Source organism: Amblyraja radiata, chromosome 1 (genome assembly GCF_010909765.2).
Source record: "Amblyraja radiata isolate CabotCenter1 chromosome 1, sAmbRad1.1.pri, whole genome shotgun sequence".
NCBI lineage: Eukaryota > Metazoa > Chordata > Chondrichthyes > Rajiformes > Rajidae > Amblyraja > Amblyraja radiata.
The window spans coordinates 24,281,210-24,295,233 of NC_045956.1; the positions used below are offsets into that span (position 1 = coordinate 24,281,210).

Sequence of the window (14,024 nt, forward strand, 5' to 3'; positions counted from 1 at the left end):
CTAGGACATCTCCCTTGGAACACAGGAGGCTTAGGTGTGATCTTACAGATGTGTATCAGGAGGAGAATACACAGAAACTTTTACTAGGTTAGGGGAATCTAGAGCTCAAGGGCATACGTTCAAGAAGGAAACATTTTAATAGGAACCTGAGGGGACACTCTCTTACACAGAGGGTGGTGGGTATATGGAATGAGCTGCCAGAGGAAGTAGTTAAGGCAGGTAGAATAAGAACATTTCAAAGACATTTGGAAAAGTACACGGACAGGAAAAGTTTAGATGAATATGGGTCACATGAGGGCAGATGGCATTGGCATAGATGGGGGATATTGGTTGAGCCGAAGACACTGTTTCCTTGCTTATGAATCTATAATGCTACCTGTTGGTAACTGATCTTTGTTGTATATCAAACAGTTAGAGGTAAATACTGGGAATTATAGTCCGCCAATTTGTTATTTGAATAATAATGTAGGTCTGCTCAATTAGTAATTCATTTCAGCCTGATGTGATTTCTATCGATAAAAAAAATAAGTTTCCTGCCAGGACAAAAAAAAAATAAGTTTCCTGCCAGGACAAAAAAAAAATATTTTTCTACATTTAAAATCCTCCAAGAACAAAATGTCTCACTCAAACTGAAATGAATTTTCATGAATCTTTTAAACTATTTTACAGGAATGCCACTTTGCAACTATTGTAGTGTGTAAATATTTTGAGGGTGGTTCTGCAACTGTTTTTGTGATCTTCTAGACCTTCCCATTGTACTCTATGACTTTCCCTTTAATACGTTTGCCAACTTAATTAATGTTCCAATCTCTGGGGCCTTATTATATATACGATCACAATACGGCCCCAAGACTCACATTGAGCAATTTTGTGAGGATACCACCCGTACACAAAATAAATACGATTAGAATGTACTTTTGACTTTTGATTATTATTTTAACGCAAGGGCCAATTCGCTTCTCGGCTTTTCCATGCATTTTTGCATTATCACGATTGCAAACAGAGTGATATTTATTCTGGAAACAATATGTTTATCTCTTAGCTTTCCTGCTGTATTTTATGCTGTGTACATATTAATGATCATGTTTATATTCAATATTTCACAATGTAATAACTTTTTATTTATCTTAGTTCTCTCAAAAGGATCATGCTGTTGGCTCATTTCTTGGCAATACTTTGCAGAGTTTTGCTGATTTTTTGTTTTTGTTTGATTTTATTTATTTTTTTACCCTAGAGTTCGAGAGCAGACAAAAGTGAAAAGGTCAGCTATTCCATCAAGTTTGTTTCAAACCATGATGGTTGAAGCATCCTCAATAAAGACTTCCCAAAAAAAGTCAGCATTTACACACTGTATAAAACATTAATGGAACTCAACTTCTACTTGTCAGGTGTGCTATTTATAAGCATGACACAGGTCAACTATTCAGCAATTTCTAAGTGCCAGAGAAAATCAATCTTTCGAATTGTTACAAGTTCTTTATGGATTAAACTGTCATTTTTGCACCATTCATATTTTGCTCTCAGAACAGGATGTCAGGATTATTTTAAGTCATAAAGGGAAATTTCACTGAAGTTATTTGAAATAATAGTTGAATTTAAAAAAAAGGCATTAACATAATGACCCTGAAAATAATGGTGCAATATTGACCATTATCACATGACTGACAAATGCAAAGCCAAATAATATTATAGCCCACAATAAACATAGAAAATGTTCTGAACAAAAGCATTCATCAAAATATTATCTGAATTGTTGAACTAATTGAACTGGCTTTCAAGGAAGTCAAATTATTTGTTAATAAATCATACTGGTTGAATCATTATTCAACCAAATAAATATTCAGTATGTGTATTGGTTGACACTTCTCCCCATGTCCTGAGATTCATGGAAGTGGGTATGTGTAAAAGGTTAATTACCAAATAGGATCGTGCACAACGGGAAGGGGAATCTGCAGGTAACACTGTTTCCATACACTTATTACTCTTGCCTTTCTTCATAGTAGAGCTCACAGTTTGAGAGGTGCTGTCGGCCTAGTTCTCTTTTTAGTCCAGTACATTTTTTAGTCATTGGTGAAGCAACAGGTACTGTATAGTCAATGGCCAAGTGTGTGAGATTAGATTTGTCTTTGGTAGAGATGGTCATTTCCTGGAATTTTGGTGGGGTGAATCTAATTTTCCAGCTAACAGCTCTTGCCTGACTGGAGTCAAAGACTTGCTGTGTCTAGCTATGTGCTGGTTCATTTGCTGAGGAGTTGGAAATACAACAAAAAAACTGTGTCGTCAGCTTCCTTTGTGCAAGTTATGACACCAAATATTGGAAGGGTTTCCCCATTATTGTCCATTGACCAGTTTTACTATTGTGCCTTAATGACTCACTTGGTCAAACACTGCGATTACATAAAAAACAGTTATTGTCAACTCTCAGCTAGGATTAAGTCCTTTGTTTATGTTTCAACCTGCACACTTCCATCTGTTTCTCTGGGTGTGCCTTAAATTGAGGTTACTTTTGATACTGTTGCCAATGGTATCTGCAATGTGTCTGCAGTGGACAATACCACTGAAAAGGAAACAAGATCTAAGTTCATTTAGACCATATTAAAAATGAACCAGCTTTGATTTTAAGTGCCAAGTATTGAACATCATTTACTATTTGATATGAATAAAAGCTATGGCCAGAACATTGAAAATACAACCTTTTGTGAATTGTGCAATTGGACCCCCAGATCCTTTGCATCTCCAAAGTATTAAATCTTTCACAATATTTTTAAAATCGAATGTCTTTTTGCCAAAATGGCTAATTTCACATTTCTTACATTTCTCCATTTGCCAGAATCATTTCCACTCACATTAACTGTCTATATGGACCAGAAGGCTTGAGATGTAAGGATAGATCAGATAAACTGGGATTCTTTTTCTGAGAGCAAAGGAGATTGAAGAGTCACCTTATAGATGTTTATAAAGGCGTGAGAGTAGACATGAACGAAACCACCCAGAGGCTGAAGCTGGTTGTTATGAAAACCTTTTGTTCATCAAGCCAAACCACAATTCTCATGGAGATCCTCTCGATGTAATCTCTAAACTCAAAGTACATCACATTTTTATATTTTTGTTAAACACAAAGACAACAATAAATGATTAACATCATTTAGATCAGATCAGTCTGGAGAAGGGTCTTGACCCAAAACATCACCCATTCCTTTTAACCAGAGATGCTGCCTGTTCCGCTGAGTTACTCCAGCATTTGGTGTCTATCTTTGAATTAAACCGGCATCTGCAGTTCGTTCCAGGGGCCACAGTTTAAGAGTCCAGAACCAGGGGCCACATTTTAAGAATAAGGAGTAAGCCATTTAGAACAGAGACGTGGAAATCCTTTTTCTCACGGAGAGTGGTGAGTCTGTGGAATTCTCTGCCTCAGAGGGCGGTGGAGGCAGGTTCTCTGGATGCTTTCAAGAGAGAATTAGATAGGGCTCTTAAAAATAGCGGAATCAGGGGATATGGGGAGAAGGCAGGAACGGGGTACTGATTGGGGATGATCATCCATGATCACATTGAATGGTGGTGCTGGCTCGAAGGGCCAAATGACCTACTCCTGCACCTATTGTCCATTGTCTATTGTCTATTGTCTATTTCCTACTCAATAAATGATTAATTACAGTTTTAATGGCTATCAATATCTACATAGCTTTAACAATTTGAATGTTGGCAGGTAACTTTGCAGAATTAAATGTTTACTCTGGTTGCCTACTATAACTGCAAAAACACCTCTGAATATTCACACTCAATTGCTGGGACAAAGTCATTCATATGGATGGTCTGGAAGCATCTGCGGACAGATCCCGGACACCCAAAATACGTGTAGGATGGAACTATAGATGCTAGTTTACACCAAAGATAGACACACATGCTGGAGTAACTCAGTGGGTCAAGCAGCATCTCTGGAGAAAATGAATAAATGACATTTCGGGTCGAGACCCTTATTCAGACCTCTTTTGTAACAGTGTTGAGGGATGGCTCCTTAGATACACAAACATCAAATTATTAAATGACCACAAATAAACTGTGCATTGAGTGTCAGGGAAATGCTTTTAACAGTGCGTTAATGTTCAACAGGGCAACTTAATGCTTTCCTTGATCTCATCATCATGGAGATTTCAATGAGGGCTAATTGCCACGTGCATTCATCCATTGTCTTCAATGACACTGATCAAAATGTCCCTCACCCAACAAGTGGTGTGGAGAGGCTTAAAGTATTATTACACGTTAACTTGCAAACAGGTTATTTTGGCATTTTGGTTGTTATTTTAATATGTATCTCATATCCACATATTTCTCTAACTCCTGAATATTCCCCAACATAGCCACAGTCTTTTCCCTAGCATAAACCTACTGGGCAGAGGTTTGCGTTCACAGGAGAGAGATTTAAAGAGGATCTGAGGGAGAAAATGTTTCACACATAGGGTGATGGGTATATTAAACAATCTGCCAAACGAGGTGGCAATGGCAAGTCGAGACAGGTACAATTACCATACTTTAACATAAATAGTTTATTGTCACTTTTACTGAGGTACAGTGAAAAGCTTTTGTTGTGCGCTAACCAGTCAGCGGAAAGACAATACATGATTACAATCGAGCCACTCATGGTGTACAGACACTTGATAAAGGGAATAATGTAATAGACAGAAAAGAAAGCTTGGTGGGATATTGGCAAAACATAGGCCAATGGAATTAGCTTAGATTTGCATCTTGGTCAGCAAAGGCAAAACGGGCCAAAGGACCAGTTTCCCTGCTGTTTAACTCAATGAATCTACCCCTAACGTCCTAACGTCCTCTTCACAATTTACCTATCTAAGTCTTTGAGACATTCGCAAATTGAGCATACATCCCTTAAGTGCCCTCTGCCACGTAAATTATGTAAATTGTAATATAAAATGAGTCCCCACCACTGATTCCTATGGTGCACTATATCCTGTGAGATCTTTGTTTCATATTGGCCAGTCAACCTCCAATTGATTGATTGAAAGATACACCATAGGAACAGGCCCTTCAGCCCACCAAGCCCATACCGACCACCGATCACCAGTTCACACTAGGGACAATTTACAGAGGCCAATTAATCTACGACCCCACTCACCTTTGGGATGTGGGAGGAATCCAGAGCACCAAAAGGAAATCCCACACGGTCACAGTGAGAACATGCAGAATCCACACAGACAGCACCCAAGATCAGGATCGACCCCTGGTCTCTGACGCTGTGAGGCAGCGGCTTTAAACTTTAGTGATACAGCGTGGAAACAGGCCCTTCAGCCCACTGAGTCCATGCTGACCAGCGATCACCCTGTACACTAACACTGCCCTACACACTAGGAACAATTTCCAATTTTTACAAACCTGTATGTATGTCTTTGGATTGTGGGAGGAAACCAATGCATCTGGAGAAACCCACAGAATAGTGTTAATGTTTGGGGTAATCACTGGTTGACGCAGACCCGGTGGGCCGAATGGCCTGTTTCCGCGCTGTATGTCTAAAATCTAAAGTCTACAAGCATTAAATCGGCTTTCTCACAGGCCGCTTCTGTTAAGGTCCTGTGTTAAAGTCCATCAGGGCCCAGAGACTAGTCAAATCAGAGCTCCTCGGTATCAGTCTGCCCTGGTAATTGTAATTCTTGAGTTCCTCTCTAATGCCCCTGTCCCGCTTAGGAAACCTGAACGGAAACCTCTGGAGACTTTGCGCCCCACCCAAGCTTTCCGTGCGGTTCCTGGAGGTTGCAGGTGGTTGCCGGAGGTTGCAGGTAGTGGAAGCAGGTAGGGAGACTGACAAAAACCTCTGGGAACCTCCGGGAACCACATGGAAACCTTTGGTGGGGCACAAAGTCTCCAGAGGTTTCCGTTCAGGTTTCCTAAGTGGGACAGGGGCATTACTTTCCAATTCGTGATTTCCAGTTACTTCTGGAATGTTGCTGTTAATTCATTTGTCACCTCCTCACTTATAGACATGCTTTCCGTAATAGCAGCATTGATTCCTGCATTCACTTTACTGCATTGTGTTGACAGGATCGACTTTATGTGGCACCTGAATCCACAAATTTATGACGTATGAAACCGTGAACTGCAGCTTTACACTCAAGTGCCATGGATACAGTACTGTTCTTACAAAAGAACATGTGGCTCTTTTTTTCTTTACATTTTGAAGGATTGTTGCATTCAAGTGTGTTCTGATTGAGAAACAAAAGATGGCATGGCTATTGGTATAAACAAATTGTTTTGCTTGCCTTCTGTGTGTCACTGGAACCCTGAAGCAAAATAGAGGGCGTTTGAAAGTGGCAATTTGTGAGTTATCTGCTGAAGACATGAATGAACAAACAAGTGGATTTCAGACTGGAAAAGCAGACTCAGGACTGATTCATGTCTTTGTCACACAAAGACAGCAGTTATAAACAAGATGCATTAAGTAGCCAGCTTATTCGGTGGTCATAAAGTCATAAGGTCATAAGTGATAGGAGTAGTATTGGCCATTAGGCCCATCAAGTCTACTCCGCCATTCAATCGTGGCTGATCTATCTCTCCCTCTTAACCCCATTCTCCTGCCTTCTCCCCGCAACCTCTGACACCTGTACTAATCAAAAATCTATCTATCTCTGCCTTAAAAATATTCACTGACGGCCTCCACAGCCTTCTGACGCAAAGAATTCCACAGATTCACCACCCTCTGACTAAAGAAATTTCTCCTCATCTCCTTCCTAAAAGAACGTCCTATAATTCTGACGCTATGACCTCCAGTCATAAATACATAGATACATGGACAATAGTTGCAGGAGTAGGTCATTTGGCCCTTCGAGTTAGCACCGCCATTCAATGTGATCATCGCTGATCATCAACAATCAGCAGCCCGTTCCTGCCTTCTCCCCATATTCCTTGATTCCGCTAGCCCGAAGAGCTCGCTCTAACTCTCCTTTGAATGCTTCCCGTGAATCGGCCTCCACTGCCTTCTGAGACAGAGAATATCACAAATTCACAACTCTCTGTGTGAAAAGGTTGTTCCTCATCTCAGTTCTAAATGGCCTACCTTTTATTCTTAAACTGTGGCCAGGTTTTGGACTCCCCCAACATCGCGAACAGGTTTCCTGCATCTAGCGTGTCCAATCCCTTAATAATTTTATATGTTTTTATAAGATCCCCTCTCCTCCTAAATTCCAGAGCAAACAAGCCCATTCACTCCATTCTTTCATCATATGACAGTCCCGCCATTCCAGGAATTAACCTCGTGAAACTACACTGCACTCCCTCAATAGCAAGAATGTCCTTCCACAAATTAGGAGACCAAAACTGCATACAATACTCCAGGTGTGGTCTCACCAGGGCCCTGTACAACTGCAGAAGGACCTCTTTGCTCCTATACTCAAATCCTCTCGTTATGAAGGCCAACATGCCATTAGCTTCATTCACTGCCTGTTGTACCTGCATGCTTACTTTCAGTGACTGATGTACAAGGACACCCAGATTTCGTTGTACTTCCCCTTTTCCTAACCTGACACCATTCAGATCATAATTTGCCTTCTCGTTCTTGCCACCAAAGAAGATAATCTCACATTTATCCACATTAAACTGCATCTGCCATGCATCTGCCCACTCACCCAACCTGTCCAAGTCACCCTGCATCCCCATATCATCCTCTTCACAGTTCACACTGCCACCCAGCTTTGTGTCATCTGCAAATTTGCTAATTTTACTTCCTTCATCTAGATCATTAATGTATATTGTAAATAGCTGCGGCCCCAGTACCGAGCCTTGCAGCACCCCACCCCTGCCATTCTGAATGGGACCCGTTAATCCCTACACTTTGTTTCATGTCTGCCAACCAATTTTCTATTCATGTCAATACTCTACCCTCAATACCATGTGCTCTTATTTTGCCCACTAATCTCCTGTGTGGGATCTTATCAAAGGCTTTCTGAAATTCCAGGTAGACTACATCCACTGGCTCTCCCTTGTCCATTTTATTTTTTACATCCTCAAAAAATTCCAGAAGATTTGTCATTCGTAAATCAATGCTGACTTGGATCGATCGTGTTACTGCTATCCAAATGCACCACTTTTACATCTTTGATAATCTACTCCAGCATCTTCCCCACCACTGATGTCAGGCTAACTGGTCTATAATTCCCTGCTTTCTCTCTCCCTCCTTTCTTGAAAAGTGGGATAACATTAGCTACCCTCCAATCCACAGGAACTGATCCTTAGTCTATAGAACATTGGAAAATGATTTCCAATGCATCCACGATTTCTAGAGCCACCTTCTTGAGTACCCTGGGATGTAGATCATCAGGCCCTGGGGATTTATCAACCTTCAGTCCCATCAGTCTACACAAAACCATTTCCTGACTAATGTGAATTTCCTTCAGTTCCTTCATCACCCTGGGTCCTCAGTCCCCTAGTACATCTGGGAAATTGTTGTGTCTTCCTTAGTGAAGCAGAACCAAAGTACCTGTTCAACTCGTCTGCCATTTCCTTGTTCCCCATAATAAATTCACCTGTTTCTGTCTTCAAGGGACCCGTATTTGTCTTAACTATTTTTTTCCTCTTCACATACCTAAAGAAGCTTTTATTATCCTCTATATTCTTGGCTAACTTACCTTCGTACTTCATCTTTTCTCCCCGTATTGCATTTTGAGTTACATTCTGTTGATCTTTAAAAGTTTCCCAATCCTCTGGCTTCCCGCTCAACTTTGCTATGTTATATGTCTTCTCTTTTATTTTTATACTGTCCTTGACTTCCCTTGTCAGCCACGGTCGCCTCTTATGCCCGGAGGTTGCAGGTGGTTGCCGGAGGTGGCAGGTAATGGAAGCAGGTAGGGAGACTGACAAAAACCTCCGGTAACCTCCGGGAACCGCATGGAAACCTTGGGTGGGGCGCAAAGTTTCCAGAGGTTTCCGTTCAGGTTTCCTAAGTGGGACAGGGGCATTACTCCCCTTAGAATCGTTCTTCCTCTTTGGAATGAAATGATCCTGCATCTTCTGGATTATTCCCAGAAATACCTGCCATTGCTGTTCCACTGTCATCCCTGCTAGGGTCCCTTTCCTGTCAACATTGGCCAGCTCCTCCCACATGGCTCCATAGTCTCCTTTGTTCAACTGTAATACTGACACTTACGATTTTACCTTCTCCCTCTCAAATTGCAGATTAAAACATCATATTATGCTCACTACCTCCTAATGGTTCCTTTACCTTGAGTTCCTTTTTCAAATCTGGTTCATTATACAACACTAAATCCAGAATTGCCTTCTCCCTGGTAGGCTCCAGTACAAGCTACTCTAAGAATCCATCTCGGAGGCACTCTACAGACTCCCTTTCTTGGGGTCCAGTACCAACCTGATTTTCCCAGTCTACCTGCATGTTGAAATCTCCCATAACCACCATAACATTACCTTTGTTGCATGCTAATTTTAACTCCTGATGCAACTTGCACCCTATATCCAGGCTACTGTTTGGTGGACTCTAGATAACTCCCATTAGGGTCTTTTTACCCTTACAATTTCTCAGTGCTATCCACAATGACTCTACATCTTCCGATTCTATGTCACCCCTCACAAGGGACTGAATTTCATTCCTTAACAACCGAGCCATCCCACCCCCTCTGCCCACCTGTCTGTCTTTCCGATAGGACATATATCCCTGAGCTGGGAAATCTGTTTTGATATATTTTTTATTGAATTTCAAGTCTCATCTGCTATTAATTACATTATGTTTCTGAATCAATGATCCAGTCGTTCAAAAGTTAGTCCAGTGTCTTAACCATACACCTGCATGTTTTGTGCTGCTTCACGTACATTTCTTTTGTAAACTAATCGTGTTGGTGTTACTTTCACATTTTAAAATGTGACAGCAAGTTACTGTCCAGGTTCCCTGGATGAGCTGTCAAACATTCATGTTTGGGTTCTAATTGGCAGCACAATAATCTAGCTATTAGAGCTATTGCTCGAGCAACACAGTATTAGCCTGACTTCCAGCGCCATCCATGATGTGTAGGAAGGAACTGCAGACAACATGTGTCGGAATGAACTACAGATGCTGGTTTAAACCAAAGATAGACACAAAATGCTGGAGTAACTCAGCAGAACAGGCAGCAACTCTGGAGAGAAGGAATAGGTGACATTTTTGGTTGACTAGTCAGGAAAAAGTGAAAAGAGAGATATAGACGATGATGTCAAAAGATATACAGCAAATTAATGAAATATATGCAAACAAGTAACGTTTGCTAGGTGAGAATGAGAACCTGGTGCGACTTGAGTGGGAGAGGGATAGAGAGAGAGGGAATGCAGGGGTTACTTGAAGTTAGATAAATCAATATTCGTACTGCTGGGTTGTAAGCTGTTCAAGCGAAATATAAGGTGCTGTTCCTCCAATGGCCTCACTCTGACAGCGCAGGAGGCCCAGGACAAAAAAAGGACAGTGTGGGAATGTGAGGGGGTGTTAAAATGTTTAGCAACTGGGAGATTGCATCGACCCAGGCAGACTGAGCCAAGGTATTCAGCTAAACGATCGCGTGGTCTGCGTTTGATGTCGCCGATCTATTGGCGTCTTTGCGTTTGGTGATTGCGTGCTCTGTCAGTGACCATTTGGTTTTCCTCCCACATCGCAAAGACATGCAGTTTGGTCTGCTTATTGTCCACTGTACAATTCCCCTGGTGCATAGTTGAGTGGGAGAATCTGGAGAGAGTTGGTGGGAAATTAGAGAGAATAAGTTATGAGAAAATTGCTTGAAAATGGAATTACTCTGTTACAGACTCAATGGGCCTTGTACAATGTCATATTGAAATATTGAAATTTGTAATTAGAGTACAAGTTCAGGGAATTCACAGTAAAGTACACAGCATAGGTTTTCATTACCACTGGTAAGTCTATGCAATGTAAAGGCTAATCACAATCAAATTAGTGACAATAATTTATCATAGCTATTATTAGTACATCTGTACCAAATGTAATGGGTTATGAAAAGGATATTTGTCTTCAATTGCCTATATTTTATCACCTTCCAGTAGATTTGAGGTATTTAATTCTTTGAATATTTAATCTAACAATCATGCCCAATTTTACTGTCACCCTTGGGATGTTCTTGAAGGAGCCTATTATACGTTAGTTTTCTGATTTGGAAGAAAAAGGAAATATTTCTATTTAAAGAGTCATACTGCAAGGAAACTGGCCTTCGACACATCATGTCCACACCAATCACCAAGCACCCATCCACAATAATCCATACAATATATTTTCCTGTCACATCTTTATCAATTTGAGTATAGATGTTGTGAGGTCTTGTTGCAGTTGTATAAGACGTTGGTGACACCTCATTTAGAGTCTTGTGTTCAGTTCTGGGCACCATGTTATAGGAAAGATATTGTCAAGCTTGAAATGGTTCAGAGAAGATTTACAAGGATGTTGCCTGGACTAGAGTGTCTGAGCTATAGGGAGAGGTTGAGTAGGCTGGGTCTCTATTCCTTGGAGTGCAGGAGGATAGAGGAGTATAAAATCATGAGAGGAATAGATCGGGTAGATGCATAGAATCTCTTGCCCAGAGTAGGTGAATCGAGGACCAGAGGGCATAGGTTCAAGGTGAAGGGGAAAAGATTTAATAGGAATCTGAGGGGTAACATTTTTACACAAAGAGTGGTGGGTGTATGAAACAAGCTGCCAGAGGAGGTAGTTGAGGCTTTGACTATCCCAACGTTTAAGAAACAGTTAGACAGGTACATCGATAGGACAAGTTTGGAGGGATATGGACCAAGCGCAGGCAGGTGGGACTACTGTAGTTGGGACATGTTGGCCAGTGTGGGCAAGTTGGACTGAAGGGCCTGTTTCCACACTGTATCAATTTATGACTATAATTTACCAGCCCATTCCCAACTCACATCTGATTTTTCTACACTGTTTCACAGCGGTTGAACTTCTGCCTCACAGCGCCAAAGACCGGGAATCGATCTTGTCCTCAGATGCTTCCTGCGTGGAGTTTGCACATTTTCCCTGTGACTGCGTGGGTTTCCTCTGGGTGCTTTGGTTTCCTCCCATACCCCGAAGATATGCAGTTTTGTAGGTTAATTGGCTCCCTGTAAATTGCCCCTAAAGGGCCTGTCCCACTTGACCGTCATTTGCGCGTCACGCAGATGGCGCACGAAGATTTTGTACATCACAAAATCCTGCGACGCTGTGCGCAGCTGCACGTCACTGCCTATGTCATCACCCACCATGCGCGCAAATGATGGCCAAGTGGGACAGGCCCTTAACTTGTAAAGATTGGATGAGAAATTACTTTCTAGAATAGAACTAGCGAAAACTGATGATCGATGATTGGCGTGGACACATTGGGCAGAAGGGCATGTTTCAAGGCTGTATCTTTCAATCAAACTGGAGAAAAAGAGCCTACCTGCCAGTGTTTGGAAGCATCAGTATCCAAGGGAAAACTTCAGTGTTGCAGGGAGAATGTTACTATTCCATGCTTGCAGCAGTAGTGCTATCCTCTGTCACTGTGTAATGGTTCCACCTTTCACAATCCCAGGACATCCTAGAATGTGTAACAACCAATAGGATATTTCTGAAATATAGACATTTCTGCAGTGTTGAAAACACATTGGCTTTGAAGTATTGCTGTTCATAAATCATAGAAACAGAATTAGGCCACTTAGCCCATCGAGTCTATTCCACCATTCAATCATGGCTGATCTACCTTTCACTCTCAACCCCATTCTCCTGCCTTCTCCCTGTAACCTTTGACCAAGAATCTATTAATCTCCGCTTTAAAAATATACACTGACCTGGTCTCTACATCCGTCTGTGACAATGAATTCCACAGATTCACCACCTTCTGACTAAATGCATTAATCCTCATCTCCATTCTAAAGGAACATCCTTTTATTCTGAGGTTGCCCTCTGTTCTTAGACTCTCCTACTTTGGGCGGTGTGGTGGGGCAGCAGTAGAGCTGCTGCCTTACAGCGTCAAAGACCCGGGTTCAATCCTGACTACGGGTGCTGTCTGTGTGGAGATTGTACGTTCTGCCCATGACCAGTGTGGGTTTACTCCGGCATCTCTGGTTTCCTCCTACACTCCAAAGACATACAGGTTTGTTGGCTAATTGGCTTGGCATAATTGTAAATTGACACCAGTGTAAGTCGGATAGCGTCAGTGTAAAGGGATTGCAGGTCGACGTGGACTCGGTGGGTCACCAGGATAAGCCTGAGACCACCAGCGCCTCCTCTTGAGAAAAGGGTGTACTGCAGGAAGAGCCTGAGTTCACCACGCCTCCTCCTTCGAGACCAGACCAGACCAGATTGAGACCTACATGGAGAGTAACGAGAATTCTCGTGCCGTAGTGGGAGTGGGTTGCCAGGAGGTCGAAGGTTGTCACTGGTTGTCATAGGTTTTTGCCGGTGCTGACCGGTGAATTTCATTGGCTCATTGGGAAAAAATACATAAACAGTATTTTCAGAATCAAGGTTAAACGACCGATAATGTTAATGTCCGCTGAGCTTCACAGCCGTGTATCTCTGGCTTCGTAAAATTTGTCTCAACTCCTTCTCCCCCCTTCTCCCCCCTCTCCCCCCCTCTTTTAAAGGACTTACGTGACCCTTCCCGTACACTGTGCTTCCACCATCGTAGGTACAGCGCCAACCTTCCTGTTCATTGCGGTGTGTGTCTGTATCACATTGGCTTTGCACCGTGTGAATTTCACTCAGACAGCGTTCCCCCCGCCTGCCCTGTCCCCCGCCTGCATAACTGGCTGGTGAAGGAAGCAATGTGTGTGTGTGTGTGTGTGTGTTCCACTCTGACAGTCGCTGGTGAAGGAAGCAATGTGTGTGTGTGTGTGTGTGTGTTCCACTCTGACAGTCGCTGGTGAAGGAAGCAATGTGTGTGTGTGTGTGTGTGTGTGTGTGTTCCACTCTGACAGTCGCTGGTGAAGGAAGCAATGTGTGTGTGTGTGTGTGTGTGTGTGTTCCACTCTGACAGTCGCTGTTCCAGTCACCGTTCCGGTTGCCGGTT

General features: G+C 42.2%; 1 protein-coding gene across 2 annotated transcripts in view; it reads left to right on the forward strand.

The window, feature by feature from the left end:
- cpz (carboxypeptidase Z) overlaps positions 1 to 14,024 on the forward strand; it is a 56,821-nt gene that overhangs the window by 5,354 nt on the left and 37,443 nt on the right. The window lies entirely within an intron of this gene.